Source organism: Canis lupus, chromosome 33 (genome assembly GCF_048164855.1).
Source record: "Canis lupus baileyi chromosome 33, mCanLup2.hap1, whole genome shotgun sequence".
Taxonomy (NCBI): domain Eukaryota; kingdom Metazoa; phylum Chordata; class Mammalia; order Carnivora; family Canidae; genus Canis; species Canis lupus.
The window spans coordinates 5,895,692-5,916,930 of record NC_132870.1 but is presented as its reverse complement, the minus strand read 5'-3'; the positions used below and the strand labels follow the sequence as shown (position 1 = coordinate 5,916,930).

Here is a 21,239-nt window from a genome sequence, read left to right as displayed (position 1 = left end):
CCACAATACTAGGTCACATGCTGAACAAGTAGGGGTGTGGGAAGTGGCTAGAAGAGTGGCAGACAGGATTCTCAGAGGATATTAAAGGGTTATGGATCCTACTAATTGTATCGTGGACTCCATCAAGAAGCCCTCCCACAAACTGCTGGGCATATCTCACCCACAGATCTCTCCAGTTGGCCCAGAGGCACCCTCTAGCACTCTCTCTGCCCAATTCACACACCCCCTCACCCTGTGACTGGCTTTCTGCACACAGTCCTGATGGTGGTGAGGGTGAGCTTTGGCAGATGGCTAGTGAGCAGGCATAGACATAGATGGCCAACAGGTACATGAAAATATCGCTAATCATCAGGGAAATGCAAATCAAAATCACAATGAGATATCTATCACCTCACACCTGTTGGAATGATTATTATCAAAAGATAAAAGATAAGTGTTGGCAGGGATGTAGAGAAAAGGAAACCTTTGTGCATTGTTGATGGGAATGTAAATCAGTACAGCCACTATGGAAAATAGTATGGAGGTTTCTAAAAAAATTAAAAATAGAACTATCATGTGATCCAGCAGTCATACTTCTGGGTATTTATCTAAAGGAAACAAAATCAGGAAGTTGAAGACATATCTGTACCCCCATGTTCATTGAAGCACATTGTTTACCATATCCAAGATATGGAAACAACCTAAGTATTCATAGATGGATAGATAAATGGATAAAGAAAATGTAGCATATATAACAAATGGAATATTATTTAGCCATGGGAAGAAAGGAAATCTGTTATTATAATAACATGGGTAGACCTTGAGGGCATTATACATATTTACAGACAGAGGAAGATAAATACTGTATAGTATCACTTATTTGTGGAATCTAAAACAGCCAAATACATAGAAGCAGAGAATAGAACGGTGGTTGCCAGGGCTGGAAGGTGGGTGAAATGGGGAGATATTGGTCAAAGAGTATAAACTTTCAGTTGTAAGATAATAAGTTCTGGAGATCTAATGTACAGCATGGTAATTATAATTAATAATACTGTGTCATATATTTGGAAGTTGTTAATAGGGTAGATCTTAGATGTGCTCATCACTAAAAAGCAATGGTAATCATTTGAAGTGATGGTTTTGTTAGCTAATCCTCTTGTGGTAACCATTTCACAACAGATAAATGTATCAAGTCAACACATTGGACATCTTAAACAAAATTATATGTTAATTATATCTCAATAAACCTGGAAAAAAAGAAAAGTTAATTATGAATATAGAGATTATATCTTACTACAGACTCACTACTTTGGGGAAGGGAAGAAACTCCCAACCATAGTATAGTTCATCCCGGTGGGAGATTTGGCATTTTTTTTTTTTTTAAGATTTTATTTACTTATTCATGAGACACAGACAGAGAGAGAGAGGCAGAGACACAGGCAGAGGGAGAAGCAGGCTCCATGCAGGGAGCCCGACGTGGGACTCAATCACGGTCTCTGGGATCACACCCTGGGCCGAAGGCGGCACTAAACTGCTGAGCCACCTGGGCTGCCCAGATTTGGGGGATCAACATTGCTTTGAAGCATAGCATTGGTTAGAGATTGGAGGACATATGTGAAGTCTAGTTCTTATCAGAGAAATGATTAAAATTTTATAGACGCTGAGTCCTTTTCTGAATGGAACTTTGTAATCAGCCCTTTGCATAACAGTTCAACTAATAAGCTGCCTAGAGCTCTAGGTGAATTGATTTTTCTTTTCCAAAATTGCTTCAAAGCTCATTCTAACTAGGAAGTTCCAATCTATGACAAATTCCTTCAAGTAATTTATTCAGCCATGATGTCCTCTAAAATGGACTCAAAGTATAGTTTAGACAGTAAATTATAGAATATTAAGGCTATAGAATCATCACTTTTCTAAATATACTTTCCAAATGTTATTCCATCTTCCCTCTTAAAAAAATGCATATTTGAGTTTGTTGGTCCAGTATTTTATAGGAAGAATCGAGTGGGTTTCAGGAATAACTGTGTTACTAAGGGAAGCAGAATGGTTCAGAGGTTATGATTACAATAGTTTGGGGTCAGGGAATCTTGAGATTTAATTCTGACTTTGCTGCATGACAGTTTCTTTACCTTTCATAGTCTCAATTTTCTTCTTAGTGAACATCAGAAATACTTTCTTGATATTGTTATTGTAAATGCTGATGAGATAATATTGGTAAAGGACTTATTCCAGAATCAGATTTATAGTAAATGTGTGTAAATGTGTTTGTCTATATTACTTTTTACTATTATTGTACATTTTTACTAGTATACAGAAAAAAATCTGTCAAATTCTATGCAAGATTGAGTATTTCCTTTATTGCTTTCTGATTCTGTATACTTATTTATGGGTCAAGTTATGTGAACTTAATTTTTTTCTTGGTAGGTAAAGTGTTTTACCTGTTGCTTCAACCTCATCAGGTATCATCTTTTCCGATGTTTCTGCATTTACCCTGAAATTGTAAGGTTATTGTCCATTACATCATTGAGTGATCCCTGCTCCCTCCTTACATGGGAATTTTCTATCTGAGTTTAGTTCTAGGAAAAGCTTTATCTCCCTTGGGAAAGTAGTATGTTTCCTCTTCTCAGATCAGAATGATTTATATGACTTACCACTTTTTCCTCTTAGTTTTGTTTGTCAGGAAGATCATGGTTCTTTTCACTCAATGACAACCTCTTGGCCTTCTTGTTATATTTTGAATATTTACTTTTCCTCTCCTGTTTACCATTAAAAATCTTAGCGTATTAATTTGTGTTGTCTTCCTTTTATCAAATGTCTCCTATCCTTTAACTAAAGAGGTGAAGAAATGTATATATTCACATATAAATGCAAATATAGATATATATATACACACACACATATCTTGATACACAGATATTTTCTTATTAATTTTTATTTGAAATTTTGACACCCAAGTTTAAATTTTGGTATTAGCAACCTCTTTTATCCAAGTAGTGTTTTCTTTCACCTTTGTTCACTTCCTTCACATGTTTGTCCAACACATATTTCTTGGGGCCCAATATGCTGCATTTTTAGGTGGGGAAGAGTCCATGAAGATGAATAAAATTGTCATCAATGAGCTGTGTCCTAACTAGGAGGTATGAACTCTTGAGAGGAAGAGTGGACCTAATGAGATCAGAGTTGCTTTCCATTAAAAAGGAAAAAGGAAATTTGAATACCATGCTAATTTTGATGTAAAATAATAGATAGGCTAAGGCCTGGGCTTTTTTATGATATTATTACTGAATCTAATGGGTCTCCACTAGTTTGCCCAAAGTCTCAGGTGAATTTGGTTTTGCTGTTCTTTATCTTGGTATGTCTTTTCTGCCATAGCTACACACAAGATGTCCTTTAATATCTGCAGGGAAAGAGAATGAGTTTTGTTTTGTCACATCCCTGACTGTGCTTTTAGAGACAGGGAGAAAATATGGCTTTAGAGCCTCTGATTGTTGAATCCCATTTTCTTGTCATTTTGTAGTACACATTTAGGGTATTTCTCAGGACAGCTTAACTATCATTGCTTAATGTCATATTTTGCTCCTTGTGGTTGTTTAAGGCAAGAGGCCTTTTATCCTATTTCATGAGGAAAGGCAATGTATTATTAATCATGATTACTTTATTCATAAGTCAACACAGCCTCAGCAGAGCTTAAATCACACCAAGGGTAACTCTTACTGTGTGAAAGGATGCTTTCAGGTCATGGGCCTCTTTAGGGTTGTTTCTTTTCATCTCAGAGAATGTTTTTTGTCTTCAACATAATGGTACATTTTATTTAGGAAAGCCGCTCCCCTGTGTTAGGGATAATGGTACTCATTTTGGACTTATTTTCTCAATACCTATTGAACTGCCATTATGAGTTTTATACATGTATAAAACTGGACTGAATGTAACCAATATTTAGTACCTTAAAACCATAGTGAAGTCTGGAAGTAAGAATATAAGGTAGTTTGTAGGTATATAAATTTTGTTGGTCATCTTTCAAACTTTTATTCTAAACACTAGATATGGGAGGAGTTTTATGAATTTTGTATAGCTTCTGTTATTGAAATTAGGTGACTAATGGTCCCAGTTTTTAGCACTGAAAATCCTAGGTCCCAGAAGTCCTTCAATCTCAGGGAAACTAGGACAGTTGGTTATACTACATTTGAAGCTCAGACAGAAGCTCTACTGTAATATGACCATAAAGGGGTCGTATTAGAATACAGGAATCCATTTTCTCCTGGAGTCTGAAAAGAGAGAGAAGTCCTGAGTTTTTGATGACCTCTTAGAGTCAGTGAATTAACCCAGAGTGTGCCCTAACTCTGGGCTTCTTGAAATTAAAGAGTTAAGAAATTCTTTGTTTAAGCCATTTGACAAGAGTATAATGTATCCTGTATCCTAGGATGTATATGTCCTATGATAATAATAATGCATCCTCATCCTTCTCCTCATACATCCTAACACTCACCAACTGGGTCAGGTGATAGGAGCTGGTAGGGCTGCTCCTATGGGTGGGATATACTCCTTAAGAAAGCATGAGAGGAAAGAAAATTAGGGTATTACTCCCACATTCATATACCATAGATAGGGTGCATCTTCTCTTTTGAACTTCTGCCTTAATGACTTGATTCCTGTTTTGAATGTGCTAGATACATCCTCCTTACCTTAAAGAGAATAAAAGATCCTACATCCTCTTACTTACAAATGCATTGGCTCTGGGCATTATCTATGAAGGACCCCAATAAGCAATGAGCTCTGCTATCTATTCCTTGCCAGACGGAAGGAATGAAAGATAACTAAAAAATAGTCATCATGGTAGGGTAGGCATCTTCTAATACTAACTGGATTATAAATAACTTATTTAGAAAAGCGTCTTGTTTGGTTATCCAGAATATACTTTGGAAGCAGTTAATTTTCGAGTATGTACAAGGAAGTTTCATTGCTCAAGGATAAACATTTTATAGGTTCTTATACATATATATTTTCAAATGGCCAAGCTAGGCATTTGAATAATGTCTATTTTTATAATTATTCAGGCTTAAAATTTGCCATGTTTGGGTCAGTGAGCTCTGCATGTTATGATTGTTGATTCATCTCTGAGTTAGACTGGGAGAATCTTGAATTTTCCCATGGGAAGAGGGAAGCTCCTTTAGAAGGAAGGACATATGGACATGTGGGCAGAGCTGGTTTCACAGGTATGTGACTTCACTTTCAGAAGTGCCTTGTGCTTGATTTAATATTCTGCTATAGCAATCTTGAAATTCTTAATATTTTTTTTCAGTTTTTTAATGCATTTTTTATGTACCATATTTTTCTATTTAATTTTTGTTTTTATTTATCATGATAAGTTTTAATCCCTATCACCTGTTTTGCCCATCCCCTGACCCACTTCCCCTCGGGTAACCATCAGTTTGTTCTGTATAGTTAAGAGTGTTTCTTGGTGTGTGTCTCTTTCTCTCTCCTTTTCTTTTTCTTTCCACATATGAGTGAGACCATATGATATTTGTCTTCCTCTGACTTCTTCACTTAGCATTATATTCTCTAGCTCCATCTATGTTATTGCAAATAGCAAGATTTCATTCTTTTTTTATGGCTAATATTCCATTGTATATATATGCCACTTCTTTATCCATTCATCTATTGATGGATACTTGTGCTACTTGCATAGTTTGGCTATTGTAATACTGCTGCAATAAGCATAGGGGTCCATGTAACCCTTTGAAATAGTGTTTTTGTAGGGTAAATACCCAGTAGTGTGATTCCTGGATCATAGAGTAGTTCATTCTATCTATCTATCTATCTATCTATCTATCTATCTATCTATCTCCATACTATTTTCCACAGTGGCTGCACCAATTTCCATTCCCACCAATAGTGTATGAGGGTTCCTTTTTCTCCACATCCTCAATAACCCTTATTTCTTGTGTGTTTGATTTTAGCCATTCTGACAGGTGTGAGGTGATATCTCATTGTGGTTTTGATTTACATTTCCCTGATTAGTGATGTTGAACATCTTTTCCTGTGTCTGTTGGCCAGCTTGATGTCTTCTTTGGAGAAATGTCTTTTCATTTCTTCTGCCCATTTTTAGTCAGATTATTTGTTTTTTGGTGTTGAATTTTATAAGTTCTTTATATATTTTGATACTAACCCTTTATTGGATATGCCATTTGCAAATATATTCTCCCAATCAGTGGGTAGCCTGTTTGTTGATTGTTTCCTTTGCTGTGCAGAAGCTTTTTATTTTGATGTAGCCTCAATAGTTTATTTTTGCGTTTTTCCCCTTGTCTCTGGAGATGTGTCTAGTAAGAAGTTGGTATGGCTGATGTAACTTCTTTGACATCAGAAGTTACTGTCTGTATTCTTTTCTAAGATTATTATGGCGTTAGGTGTCACATTTAGGTCTTTAATCCATTTTTAGTTTATTTTTGTGTATGGTGTTAGAGAGTGATCCAGTTTTATTCTTTTGCATGTAGATATTCAGTTTTCCCAGCACTATTTGTTGAAGAGACTGTCTTTTTCCCATTACATGTTCTTGCCTCCTTTGTTGAATATTAATTGACCATGTAATCATGGGTTTATGTCTGGTGTCTCTGTTCTTTTCTATTCATTTATGTGTCTATTTTTCTGTCAGTACTATTTTGATTTCTACAGTTTTGTAATATAACTTGAAGTCTAGAATTGTGATGCCTCTAGCTTTGCTTTTCCTTTTTAAGATTGCCTTGGCTATTTGGAATCTCTTTGTGGTTACATACAGACTTTAGAATTGTTTGTTCTAGTTCTGTGAATAATGCTGTTTAGAGATTGCATTAAATGTCTAGATTGCTTTGGGTCATATAGACATTTTAATAATATTTGTTCTTCCAATGCATGAATATGGAATGTCTTTCCATTTTTTTTTTTTGCATTACCTTGAATTTCTTTTATCACTGTTTTATAGTTTTCAGAGTTCAGATCTTTCACCTCTTTGGTTAAGTTTATTTCTAGATATTTTATTGGTTTTGGTGCAATTGCTTTCCTAATTGTACAGATTTCTGTACATTAATTGTATGTCCTGTGATTTTACTGAATTCATTTATTAGTTCTAGTAGTTTTTTGATGGAGTCATTAGGGTTTTCTATATATAGTGTATGTCATCAGCAAATAGTGAGTTTTACTTCTTCCTTACCAGTTTGGATGTCATATATATATATATTTTATGTTGTGTAATTGCTGTGGCTAGGAATTCCAGTACTATATTGAATAGAAGTGGTGAGAGTGGACATCTTGTTCCCTGACCATAGGGGAAAAGGTCTCAGTTTTTCATCATTGAGTATGATGTTGGCTGTGGGTTTTTCATATAAGACCTTTATTATGTTCTCTCTAGATCTACTTAGCAGATAATTTTTTCTTTTCTTTTTTTTTTTTTTTTAGATAATTTTTTCTTAATCATGAATGGATGTTGTATGTGTCAAATGCTCTTTTGGCATCTAGTCAAATGATCATATGGCTTTTATCCTTTCTGTTATTGATGTGACATATCATGTTGATTGTTTTGTGAATATAAACCACTCTCACATCCCAGGAATAAATCCCATTTGGTCATGGTATATGACTTTTTAAAAAAATATTTTATTTATTTATTTGAGAGAGAGAGAGAGAGAGTGAGCGTACAAGCAGGGGAAGGGGCAGAGGGAAAAGCAAACTCCTCACTGAGCAGATAGCCCAATGTGGGGCTGATTCCAGGACCCTGGGATCATGACCCAAGCCAGAGGCAGATGCTTAACTGACTGAGCCACCCAGATGCCCCAGATTTTTAAAAATATATTGTTGCATTCAGTTTGCTTATATTTTGTTGAGGCTTTTTGCATCTATATTCATGAGAGATACTAGCCTATAGTTCTCTTTTTTTTTTTTTTTTGTGGTGTCTTTATCTTGTTTTGGTATCAGGGTGATACTGGTCTCATAGAATGAATTTGGAAGTTTTCTTTCCTCTTCTATATTTTGGAATAGTTTATGAAAAATGGATATTAACTCTTCTTTAGATGTTTGGTAGAATTTGCCTGTGAAGCTGTTTTTCCTGGACATTTGTCTTTTGGGAATTTTTTTATTACTGATTCAGAAATTCTTAATAATTATAAATAAGGAGCATCATAGTTTATTTTGCCTGGATTCCTGCATATGACACGATATTTATTTAGATCTGGTAGCATTAAGTAGTTCTGATCAAAGAATAGAATATTGAACACACAGCCCTTGATTCTTATCAAAAGTTCATAAGACAACATTTGTAGAGATTGGTTGAAGAATTTGTGGCCTTTCCACTCCTCTAAACATGCTAAAGTCTATTTCTGGATTAGACCACTGATCTCAGTGCCTGGATTTCATCATTTGCTGCTCTCACCACCCCTCACACCCTGGTCCCAATTGCTTTATTGAATTGCTCTGTGGCAGTGAGCTCCTATTGAAGGATGTCTAAAAAAAAGTCCACATGGCACCACTCATTATTTTGTTTATTGGAGAGATGTTATTGAAGATGTTGTTTATAACATTATGCACTATCTTTATTATGGGCATCAGTGAAAAATATTTCTTTTTGTTCTCAGTACCAAGAAAGCTTTTCATGGCTTATTTAGCTGGTTTATCTCCAGGATATAAAATGATATGGTTGTGTTTTCCTGTTGTTTTGGTTGCTAGAAAGCTTAGAAACAAGTAGCAAATGACTAAATGCACAAACCTCATCATCTGCATATTATATAGTAACTTAATCTTTGCTTTCATCTTGTCTTCCATACCTCATTCTCTTTCTACTTTCATTCTCTCACCCACCTATTTTTTTCAATCACATTTTTGTCATAGCATGTGCAGTATGCTTTAAATTCCTCTGAAATATGTGAATAGCTATATAACAAAAATTTTTTCTTGTATATGTTTCCTCTGTTGAATATGTACTATGTTTTATTAAGAGAACATATAAGGAAAGCATTTTCAAAGGGTGGCAGGATTTGAGGGGTAACGAACAGTGACAGAGCTTTTCTTGTTTTGTTTTACTATGTAAGATACAAAGAAGTCATCTTAAAATGACATTAATGCAAGAAATGATAAGGAAAATATTTGGTGATAATAAAATATGACTTTGAAATAGACTCTTTCTCTGAAATTCAGTTGTATTTGAGTTTTATTTCATAGTGACTCTTGACAAATAACTCCATCTCTTCATGCCTCATTCTCATCTCTGAAAAGTAGATAATAACATAACATATGTGTAGATAATAACATACCATGTTTCCAAATATTACAAATATTACCTGAGTTAAAAGAAAGCAGGATTGTCTTTACTATGAGTATTTTTATAAGCACAAAAAATTCATTATTGTTGATATTTTAAATAAAGGTACTTTAATTTCAGTGCTATTTCTTCTAGGGCTTTTTTTTTTTTGGCAGAGTGGAAGATTGCTAATATACTGAATATAAAGTAAAGGAAGAAATATGTGAAGTTATAACATGTAGCTTTGTTTTCTCATTTCAAATCTGCATTGTCATGTTTTTACCATAATATTTTTGACCCAGTGATTAACTTAATATTCATTCATAACTGTTTACTGAAGACCTGTTGTAACTTATTGTTCTAGATATGAGAATACAGCAGTGAACATAAAGCATCCTTCTGCCATGGTGCTTATGTTTTAGTGATTTACTGCGAATCATCATGTATTTCTCAAGTACATGTTCCTTTTCCAGTATTATATTTTATTTTCTTATTGGCGTGTTAAAATCAGATTTGCCTGAGTTATAACATCTACCAATGTTCTGGGTTTTCCTCCTCTTTCTATTTTTACTGATTAAATAGCTGGAACTTTCACTTGATTTGCTAGTGAACTACATATTTTACTGATTATAGGGGTTATGTGATGTGCTTGATTTGGGCTAATTTACATAATTTCCTGATTAAGTTACATATTAGCCTTTTGACCTTTGCACTTCTTCAAAGTGCAGAGAATAATTAGGCTGCACAATTTGATAGAATTCACATCTGCTAAAAAAAATTTCTTTTGCTTCAATTAGCAGACATTTCTAATAATACATAGATTTTCTTCCAGGCTACACATGAATAAGTTATTTTCATTCTGTCAGGAATTGCACCATTGAGCATTGCCCCTATTTAAACAAACAAACAAACAAACAAACAATGCCACTTCTTCCAAGCAAGTAGAAAAAAAAAAAAAATCAAGGCATTTGCCAATGGAGGGTAGCAATTTTTTAGTTGCAGGATGCCGATAGCATCCTTGCCTTACCACTTAGGAGACAAAAAGGGTGAAGCGATTTGTAAAGCACATGAGTTTGCAGTTAGCACTCAAATGAAAATGAAGTATAAGGCCTAGTTAAAGATTTGAAATTTCTTTTCTGGAAGGAATGCCATATAAATATTCAAATCACTTCTCTGGCTAGATCTAGAAAAGCCTCCTCGAAATAGCTTGTCCTGAGGCTAATTATCCTGGAGGACAGGAATAACATGACTTTTTTTGGTAAGGCTTGACAAAGGCCAAGGAGACTTTACGCCATGATCACATTTTTTTTTTTTTTTTGAGGCTCACTGTTGTTAGCAGCTTTCTGATGGTTAGAGATAGCTCTAAGATGTCACTCTCTCTTCCTAGCTCAAAGAAATTCATCATGAAGAAAAGAGAAGCCTCAATTTCTCATTGCTGCTTCAACATCAAGACATTTAAGTCTGCGTTGGCATTGCTTTAGGAATACAGGCTACAGCTATGTTATTGTAGCTAAAGAACAAAGACATTGGAAGTTAAAGGGGGTTAAACATTGAGGAAACAGAATCTCGTTTCTTGGTAGATCACCTCGGCCTCCACAAGGTTCTGAGCCAGCTCAGGAGCCACGAAACAATGGACAAAATCCTTGGGGGCTGTGTGAATTTTTGGTAGTGGCAATCACAAGAGCAACAACAGAAATGAAAATTACTGGTGGGCTGAACAGACTCTCCAATTTTCTCAATGCTAAGGATCTGCAATAGGGTTTTCAGTAAACTTCCAAGGATCTTGGAAGGATCCGAGGTAAAGCAGAAACCTCTGAAAAGGGGGAAGCTCTCTACTAATCTGCACCCTGGAGTGCGTGGTGGGTGCTAGAGGTGGATATTTTTAAATATGAAAAATAAGAGAAATGAAGTGGAATAATTTTTTTTTTTAATTTTTTTTTTTTTTTTTTTTTTTTAATTTATGATAGTCACAGAGAGAGAAAGAGTGAGAGGCAGAGACATGGGCAGAGGGAGAAGCAGGCTCCATGCACCGGGAGCCTGATGTGGGATTCGATCCCGGGTCTCCAGGATCGCGCCCTGGGCCAAAGGCAGGCGCCAAACCGCTGCGCCACCCAGGGATCCCCCTGAAGTGGAATAATTTAATTGCATACATAATTTTAGTCCATGTCAAGATGTTTGCAAGCAGGTTGACTGTGACTGCTTTTCTAATGCAACACAAGATGGTAGTGGACCCTCTAACAAGGAGCATTTCATTTAAGCAGCTCTTGCAGATCCCTTGGTGAAATAACTAGTTGATCTTTCCAGTGATTACTGTGAGTGGTATCATTTCAGTTTAAGTGTTCCCACTTGACTATGTCTATGAAACTTTGAGTAGGCCTCTTACTGCTAGAGAAAGTCTCTGCATAGTTTTAAATTCAAGACTATTCTATAGTCTTACAATTCCTCTTGAGCCAGGGAAAAAGGAGTGAATTTTGTCTCCTTTCAAAAAATATCTCAAATCACTTCAGTCAGTTTTCTATTCTATACTCATAGAAATAGTTTTCTCACGATATAATAGGGACCTTATTTGGTTCTCTTGGCCAAAGTAGTATTGTCATAGGGCTTTAGGATGGAGTTTGGTTTCTATCCTCCCAACATTCCAGTAGATGCTCAGATTATTTTTCCGGGGTTAAAACTGGCATAATCCCCATGGGCTCCTGCAGAGCTCCCTATGTGCACATTGCACTACAGTGTTTCAACAGAGTGTAAGAATGGGTTTCTCATAGATCTAAAATATGTCCTAGAACATTTTATCTCTTCTACTTCAGGAAATATGTATCGTATTTTAAACATTCAACATTTAATGGTCATGAAAAGCTATGGCAGGAGTAACAGGTATGACACTGCCTAGAATAGTATCTGGCACCTAGCGGATACACAATAAGTGCCTGTTGAAAAAAATGAATGAAAAACTGTTTGCTTATGAAGAAAATATTCTATTTGGAAGGGAAGGAACAAATTAGCAATAAACTGATAAGCCACTGTCACATTTGCTAGCTTACAAAGAGTCTGCATAAAATCCCAAGGAATATGTAAAAGAATCCCAATTAGTGATACCTAGAAAAAGCACATGGCCTGTTGACATCCCCGAAGTCTGTCTCATTGGTGAACACAAGCAAGGCTATTTAATCACAGAAAATAATCACAGCCATTACTCAAGAACGATTTTACTCCTTTGAATTTTTGGTAAATTTTGAAAGCTCTCAAGTCCGGGAACAGCAGAAATTTGAAATTTATATTGTACTTTCTGTAACCCTAATGTGCAAGATTAAATTAAATGATCTCAATAGGCCCTAAAAAACCCCAGGTCACCCATACACATTATTCATACAACTACTTTTTTCCCCCCATATAACCACTTTAATGATGTCTAAGAGGATAGAGAATCTCTGAAGGCACCAGTTAATTGTAAGCAAAATAACTTTGGTTTGACAGTGGTAATGTTGAGCCAGAGATAACAAATATATAAGCACTTAATACCTTCAAAACAGGTTTAGACTCTACTGTGTTACACCTTCTTTGTGTAAAAAAAGGCATGACTAAGCTTTCTCCTTAAATTAGAAGCTTCACCATGAATAAAAAGGCACCCTACTCAGGTAATAACTCCAAACCACCAGCTGGTGAACAACTACCTTAAAATAAGCTGGTGGAAGTTGCCAAAATAATGATTTGGGGGCCATACTTTTGAAATTATGACTTGGTGAGGCCCATCTATGTGTGTGCCTTAAGGGTTTTTTTTTCCTGGTGATAGAATTGCTTCAGATGATTAGAGAAACTTTTCCTGACATACATCTAAAAATGCCCAGTAAGATGCTTAAAATTAAAAATCTTACTTTCCTACATTTTATAAGTAGCTGAGTTAGAGGCAGAATAGTAGAATTCTTTGGGTTTCAGGTATGATAAGTAGTTTGACTTCATAGAATTAAACAAAATGTCAAACCTGGCACTGACCTGGGGTATCTACAGATTGCAGGACGTCTATAGCCTGGGTTTTAATAGACCACATGTGCACGAAGGAGGAAACAAAGCCTAGAGCCCCAAGCAGATTGGGAAGTCAGAGCAGAGTTCGCACACAAATACAGAACAATATGCTCTGTGGATATGCTAAAAAAGGGTGTGCCTCTACAATAATGTAGATATGCACCTGTTTTAACTTTGTCCCTGGGTGGCGCAAAGAAATAAAGAAAATTGCCTCCTCTGATAATCCCCGAGCACAAGCTCACACTCATGCTGGATCATGTCTTGAATTCACACTGTCTTCTTGGTGCCAAAACATTCTAAGCTGTATATTTTTTAATGTGAGATGGCCCTGTTTGGTGTGGTCTCTAAGTGGCAAGTAGAAGCCAAACCAAATCCCCCTGAAGGTATGTACTTTAAACAGCATCTCCCCAAACCCCACAGATGATGTTCCAAGTCAAATGAACTCATAATTTAAAGAATTCCTATGGACCTGAGGAAATAAACCACTATAAGTGAGAAATAGCAGTAACAAAGAACTATAGAAACAGATATACAAAAGCTGCAGTCATTGGAATGATCAGATATCAAATATAATATGTGATAATAAAAAGTTGAAGGTATTCATTTCACCATCAAGAATAAGAAGAAAATGCCCACTGTCATTGTTCCATATTCTCTATGGGGTCAGGAATGAATCAGTGATCTGTGGTTTATGTTTGTATTTTTCTGACTAATAAAATTATTACATGTTTATATTACTTTGCTGGGCAACCATATCAAAGAACAACAGAATGGATGGCTTGAACAACATAAATTTATTTCTTCACAGTTGTAAAGGCCTGAAGCCTGGGATCAGGCTGTCAGTGGGGTTGGCTTCTTCTGAGCAATTTTCCTTGACTTGTAGGCAGCCATTTTCTCTGTGTCTTTACATGATTGGCCTTCTCTACAGCTCTGTGTCCAAATTTCTTAGGAGGACAACACTCATGTTGGATTAAGGCTCATCCTAATGACCTAATTTTAATTTAACAATCTCTTTAAAGACTCTATTTCCAAATACAGTCACATTCTGAAGTATGAGAGGTAGGATTTCAGCATAGGAATTTTGGTGGGACATAATACAGCTCTTAACAATGTGCAAGGGTGATAAGTGCAATAAGGAAAAATAAGGTGGGAAAGGGGGTTGGAAATATCTAGAGGCTGCAATTTTAAATTGGGTTGTTTGGGAAAGTCTCACTGTGAAAGTGACATAAACAAAGACCTCAAGGAGGTGTAGAAGCAGGCCATACATATTTTGGGAGTATCTGGTATATTCCAGTAAAAGTGACAAAATACCATTTTATACCCATATTATCAGTAATAATTAACAGGTCTGAAGATACCAGTTTTTGGCAAGGATGTAGAGAAATGGGAACTCTAATATATTGCTGATGGTAGGGATACAAATTGCTGTGAACACTTTGGTAGACATTTAGTCATTTCCAAGTAAGACTGAAGAAGCCTATATCCTATGGCTTGGCTATTCCATTCCTAGGTGTACTCACAAAGAAACTTGCACCTAAATAATAGGACAGAAGTATAAGAATGTTCATGGCAACATGGTAATACTCATAGCAGAAAAAAAAGGAAACAACCCAATGTCCATCTAATGACTTAATAAATGAATTTGATGTATAAATAAATGAAATATTATATGGTGGTGGAAGTGGATAAAATATAGCTATGTGTGTCAACATGGATGACTATTAAAAATAGTTAAGCATATATATAGTATGCTTCTGCATAATTAAAGTTCAAAAACAAGTAAAACTAAATGATTTCTTTTAGGAACACACATGTGCACACACATACTTGCAGTAAAACCACAAAGAAAAGCAAGGGGATGGTTAAGGGAATGATTAGGTAGGAATGAACATAACTGATGGATAGATTAGATATGGATTCAGAGGAAAGGGTGTCAATCTGTGACAACACTGGTGGTGTATCTTGAGCATATGGTAACATTTACAAAGGTGGAGAACTCAGGAGAGAGCAGATTTGTCAGGAAAAGGTGTAATTGGGAGCTCTTTTTTAGACAAGTTAGTTTTGTTGGTTAATTATATATCCAGGTTGAGATGTCAAGTAGGCAGTTATACCTATGAATCTGGATTACAGGACAGATATGATGGCTGAGATAAAAATTTCAGAATTATTAACCATGTAGATGATTGTATCATTTAGAATATTTCCTGCCACATGTAAAAGGAAACCAAAATAGAACTAGGTTAAATGATGATTATACATAAGAGGAAGCCCACATATTGATCTTGTTTGGTTTATACAACACTTTGACGATCTCTTCAAAGATCCAAATATTTCGGGCCTGTAGGTGGCCCAGTCGGTTGAGCATCTGCCTTCAGCTCAGGTCATGATCCCAGGGTGCTGGGATTGAGCCCCATGTTGGATTCCTGTTCAGTGGGGAGCCTGCTCTCTCTTCCTAGCAAACCTTTGCTCACATCTTATTGGTCCAGATTGGCTTAGGTTCACCCATCTCTGAACCGGTCACTGGCAGAGGTTTTACAGTTTCTACTGTTGACTTAGAGTGTTTGGAGAGCAACCAGTCTGTGAAGTCAACCTCAAAGTCAATTATTTAAGCCCAGGAACTCATGTAGGGAAAAGGTAGAGATACAGGATAGATGAGAACCCAGTCCTCATCTGCTGGAATTCTAATATTCAGAAGCTGAACTGAAGAGGAGGAGGAGGAGAAGACAGACAAGTAGATGAATGAGCTATGGCCAGTGAGGGAATAAGAAAACTAGGAGAATGTCACATCATAAGATTGATAGAAGAAAGTGTGGGGAACTATGCATAATGCATCTGAGACAGAAATCTTTGGACTTTATTAGAATCCATTGTCCTGTAAAGAATTCATTCTCCATTGGGTTGGAGCTAGAGGCAGGCGGCTAACTCCAAAATTCATAAAATCCTAATATTGATAAGTTACTGTTTCTAGGGGAAGATTGGAAATAGTAAGATCTTATGGTTCTTTTTTCCATTTACTAATAGTGAATTGAGAATCATTAGGAATAGTAGTTGTCCATAATTGGCCTTGTTATGCGGTAAAAATGTCCATTTTTCAGAACTAACAGGTAGACCAAAATCAGATTTCACACAATATCTAGGTTTTTGATCCTTTAGCATGTGAAGCTGGAAAAAAAAAAGCAAAATGAATATGAAAATGTTAAAATCTGATCTCTTTATCCTTCTTCTTGTATTTCTATACATCTTTTATTTGTGTATGCCTGAGTAGACCAAAGCTGTACAGAGGGCAGGTGCATCAAAATTACCTGTGACTACCTGTGTGAAATTTGCTTGGATGTCAGTGACAATTCCATGTGCCCTTATGCTGGGAAATGAAATCATAGATAGATGGAATCTAGCCCCAGTGGCCTAGCGGTTTAGTGCCTGCCTTCGGCCCAGGGTGTGATCCTGGGGACCCGGGATCGAGTCCCACGTCAGGCTCCCTGCATGGAGCCTGCTTCTCCCTCTGCCTATGTCTCTGCCTCTCTCTCTCTCTCTCTGTGTCTGTCGTCAATAAATAAATAAAATCTTAAAAAAAAAAAGAAAGAAAATTTCCTAAGCAAGCTCAGGGTAAAACAAAGTCAAAAGTCATGTAGAGGAGCTGAGGGCCAAAAGAAAGTAAAATATGGAAGAATGATAATATAGTGAGTTTTGTAGGCTATTTGGACTTTCTCATATCATTTGTTCAGTCTATTTCTCCCTTGAATTCTGAACTCCTTCTGGGATAGGACTGTATGTTTTTGCTTTTGTGTTTTTAGGGCTTAAATAGAGTGCTTTGCCTGTAAAGATGCTAAGTATATGTAAGAAGGAAGGTTGGATGGAATGGGATAGTTTGGCATAAGACTTAAGCCACCTAAAGGAAACCAAGAGTTTTGCATCTTTGCATTAGTTACATTGTAAAACCTGACAAGAGGACCCCATTTTAAGAAATTAAATGTTTCCTAAAACGCCCCATAAATTCTGTTAAGCCAGTGGTTCAACCAGGGGCAATTTTGCTCCCTAAGGGGCATTTGGAAACATCTGGAGACATTTGGTACAGTTTTCTACACAGTAACCTGTGCATTCACTTCCTGTTTCCTTGTAGAATAGAGCCTATCATTATTTGGATAATGTTACCTGCAGAAGAGCAGAACCAGTCCTTGATTTGATGGTTATGTGGAGCTTCTAAAAATATTCCGTGTGGTGTGTTTGTGTAGAATTTACGACAGATACCTTGATTGTAAAGAAGTTGAACTTCACCTGTTTATATCATTTCTCTGGATAGAAACTTTATTGTTCTTCACATGAGAACATAATCTAGCACACCTGGAGTGCACAGCAAAGATTAAACAGTGATCAAATGAATGGGAGATTGTGTAATGAAATGTGGTGCTTTGCATCTCTCCACTCCCTTGCTCTGTACTCAAATGGCACAGCACTTAAACATGTAACAATGCTGCTGTGTCCACTTGAGTTTCCCATTTGGAAATGAACAGCAGGTGGTGTCTGACAAGCTGAAGGATGTTAATAAAGGTTTCACACATCTGTAAGTGGTAGGGTGCTCCCCAGAATAAGGCAGGGAGTGTTTGGATCATTCTAAATTTGCCAGGCTTCTGTGCAATCACTTCTGTGTGCATAGTTGCAATGTCTCTCATTGCAATTTTAAACGTTGAGCCTATTTTTTAATGCACATAAATTGCCTTCAATAGACTTAGTGATTGAACACAGTAAATATTTTTCTGTGACACTAAAAATAATGAGAACTATGGAAAGCATTTTTCTTTCTGTTTCTGCAAAGGCTTATCTTCCCGTAGAGTATGAGCTCTTGAACATGGTCATTTACACCCATCCCTCTCACTGCATCTTTTGCCATCTCCTTTACTAGGGTGAGCTCTGTCGGGGTTTGATCAAACCCCACTGTCCTTAGTAAGGCTGAACCAGGCTAGGCAATCTGTTGCCCTTGCATATGTTGTGGGAGTAGGACAATGCTTTTGAGAAAAGCTGCTGGATTTGGGACAGAAAGGGCCCTCCTCCAGCCAGCTTCCTAGTCACATATCTCAGCTGTTGCACCTCTCTTCCTTATGGCAAAAAATCAGCTTGCTCTTTCTGCACATTTTTAAGGGCCTGCCATCCCCTGAGGAGCTGCTCATACATATTATATATGGCAAAGCTTGTCCTTCTCTGTCTCTCCTGGGAGCACTCATCTTTACATTGCTGTGTTAGTAGTCTGGTGGTCAGAATAAGGGACTCCACCTTCTGGCCCCAAGAATGCGTCCCTGTAAAATGATCTTGGTGAGTGGTGGAGGGAACTCATCTTTTTTTTAAATCTGTATTTATGGTTCCAAGTATGATTGTCTAGCATTGTACTAATAAAATAGCTTTTCTTCAAATTCATATAAAGGACAAATGGACTGAAAATGAGAAATAAAAGTGTATAGCTCAGGATAAAGACCACAGATATCTAGAGGAATAACCTTCAGACATTTTACTTCAATGTCCCTCTGCATTTTCAGAAGCTGGTACATTTCTATGTTACCTAATAGTTTCATAAAAATAAAGTAAGTTATTGTGCAGGAAGAATGGGGTTCTATTGATTCTGCCATTTTGTTTTCTCACATTATTGCCTTAAAGTCAATACTTTTATTTTCCAGTAATCTTATAGAGAAAATGCAGAAAATATTGATAATGTCTTCCCCTAACATTTGGTAAAGTTCTCATTACATCTATACATCTCCTTTTGGGGGGCTAGAAGGCAGCCACCTGGGTGAGTCATCTCAGGTCAACAACAAGAATTCAGCACAGGAATTGGGTACTAGCTCTGCCTTTAATCTCTGTGTCAGTCTTTCTTTTGACCCCTACTACTCTGCTGAATTTTTTCAGCTGAAAAGCAAGGCAAGTGTGATCTGTTCTGTTACCTCTCCTACTTCTAGGTCCGATCCCTGGGCTGTTCTTTAGCAAAGATGTAGTAGGCATGTGTACTTGATAACACTGATTATTTGCCTTAGCTGACTCCATACAAAAATGAGAAGGAAGATGCTTTTAAAGTCCCAGAGAAACTGAGTGTCTACTCTTTGAGGGCAAAACACAGACTAAGTGTCCTTTCTAATCTGCATGTGTGTAGAAATCACTGAAAACTGCTGCTGATAGGACCAGGGGCTGGGTTCAAGTGCCAAGTGGACCGTAGAGGCAGGGAAAGGGCTTTGGGGCTTTGTAGCCCACTGTTGTTACAATGCCAGCAGGAAGGGACAGCCTCAAATATGCTGCTCAGGGACCAAAGAGGCTTCTTGCCAGAGAGGCTGCTGCTTGGCAAGGTGAGAAGAAGAGCTGTGAATCTATCACCCTGTTGGCAACAGGCCTGGTGGTTACAAAGGGTTGATGCACAAAGCAAAGGGGCTCCGGCTGTGATTTTTGAGTAGACCCCTTCTGGCAGCTCTTCCCTGGAGCTCAATCTGCATGAATGAATAGATGACATAGACTCAAGTCTTTTGTAGAAACAGGCCTATCATCAATACATTCAAAAATAAAATAAATTTACTAATAAGATTGCTATGAAAATGATATCCACATAGTTATCTTTTATTTTTCAGTAAGTGTGTAAGATATGTCATGATGTTTTTTAAATTTTTGGACTTTGTATAATGTTAAAACCTCAGATTTAGAAGCTAGCTCACTTGAAATGCATTCTTCAGCCATTATTGTGAGGAATGCAAATGAAGGTGCTTCTCAAGAAGAGGGAAAGGATGGAATGTGCTGAATCCTACCATAAAATTCTACATATTTACCTCTGTTTGGGGCTGAAGTGTTTACCTCCCCCCCCCATTCATCTGTTGGAGTTCTAACCCTCAGTATGTTAGAATGCACCTGTATTTGGAGATAGGGTCTTAAGGAGGTAATTAAGTTAAAATGAAGTTACTAGGGTAGGTCCTAATCCAATATGAGTGGTGTCCTTAGAAGAAGAGGAAATTTGGACACATATGCACAGAGGGAGGACCAATTGAAGACATAGGAAAAGGCAATCATCCATAAGCCAAGGAGCAAGGGCTCAGAAGAAACCAACCTTGCCAACACCTTGATTGCGGACTCCTGGCCTCCAGAATTGTGAGAAAATACATTTCTATTGTTTCAGCCCTTCAGTCTGCAGTATTTTGTTAAGGCGGCTATAGCAAACTAATATTCTTAATTTAATTGAGAGTCATGTGAAATGGCCTACAAATCTTAGCCTAAAGAGTCTTCTTTCATCTGATATGTAAAAAAAAAAAAAATGATTAGAATATATTCTTTCTTACTCAGTCCTCAAAGTGAAAAAAAGAAGCAGGTTGAGAAATACTAGCTAAAACAGAGTATTATATTACTCTTGATAGGGAAGAGCAACCAAAGTATCATCTTTTAGCTAGTTGTCTGAACATTTTCTTCTCCCTCTCCCACCTTCTTTTCTATCCTTCTCATCCCCACCCACATACAACCATATCCATGATCTTTTAATCCTGCATGAGAGGTATCACTCCATACTCATTGGAGAGCTGAACTGAAGGCAGCCCATTGGCTAGAATGCTGAGAGCAAGGGAAAGTGACATGTAATGAAGTTGGAGAGGTGGGCAGGAACTAGATGACTATACACTATAACAAGAATTTTTTTCTTATTTTCTTTTAATATTTAACTTTATTTTATTTAAATTCAGTTTGCCAACATATACTATAACACCCAGTGCTCATCCCATCAAAATGCTCTCCTTAGTGCCCATCACCCGGTCACCCCATCCCCCCACCCACCTCCTCTTCTGCAACCATTTGTTTCCCAGAGTTAGGAGTCTCTCATGGTTTGTTTTCCTCTCTAATTTCTCCCCACTCAGTTTTCTCCCTTCCCTTATAGTCCCTTTCACTATTTCTTATATTCCAGATATGAATGAAACCATGATAATTGTCTTCTCTGATTGACTTATTTCACTCAGCATAATACCATCCA

The 21,239-nt window shown here is 36.9% G+C and overlaps 1 protein-coding gene across 20 annotated transcripts in view; it reads left to right on the top strand.

Moving 5' to 3' along the window:
* Positions 1-21,239, top strand: part of RASGEF1B (RasGEF domain family member 1B) — a 545,064-nt gene that overhangs the window by 227,820 nt on the left and 296,005 nt on the right. The gene's annotated exons all lie outside the window — the stretch shown is intronic.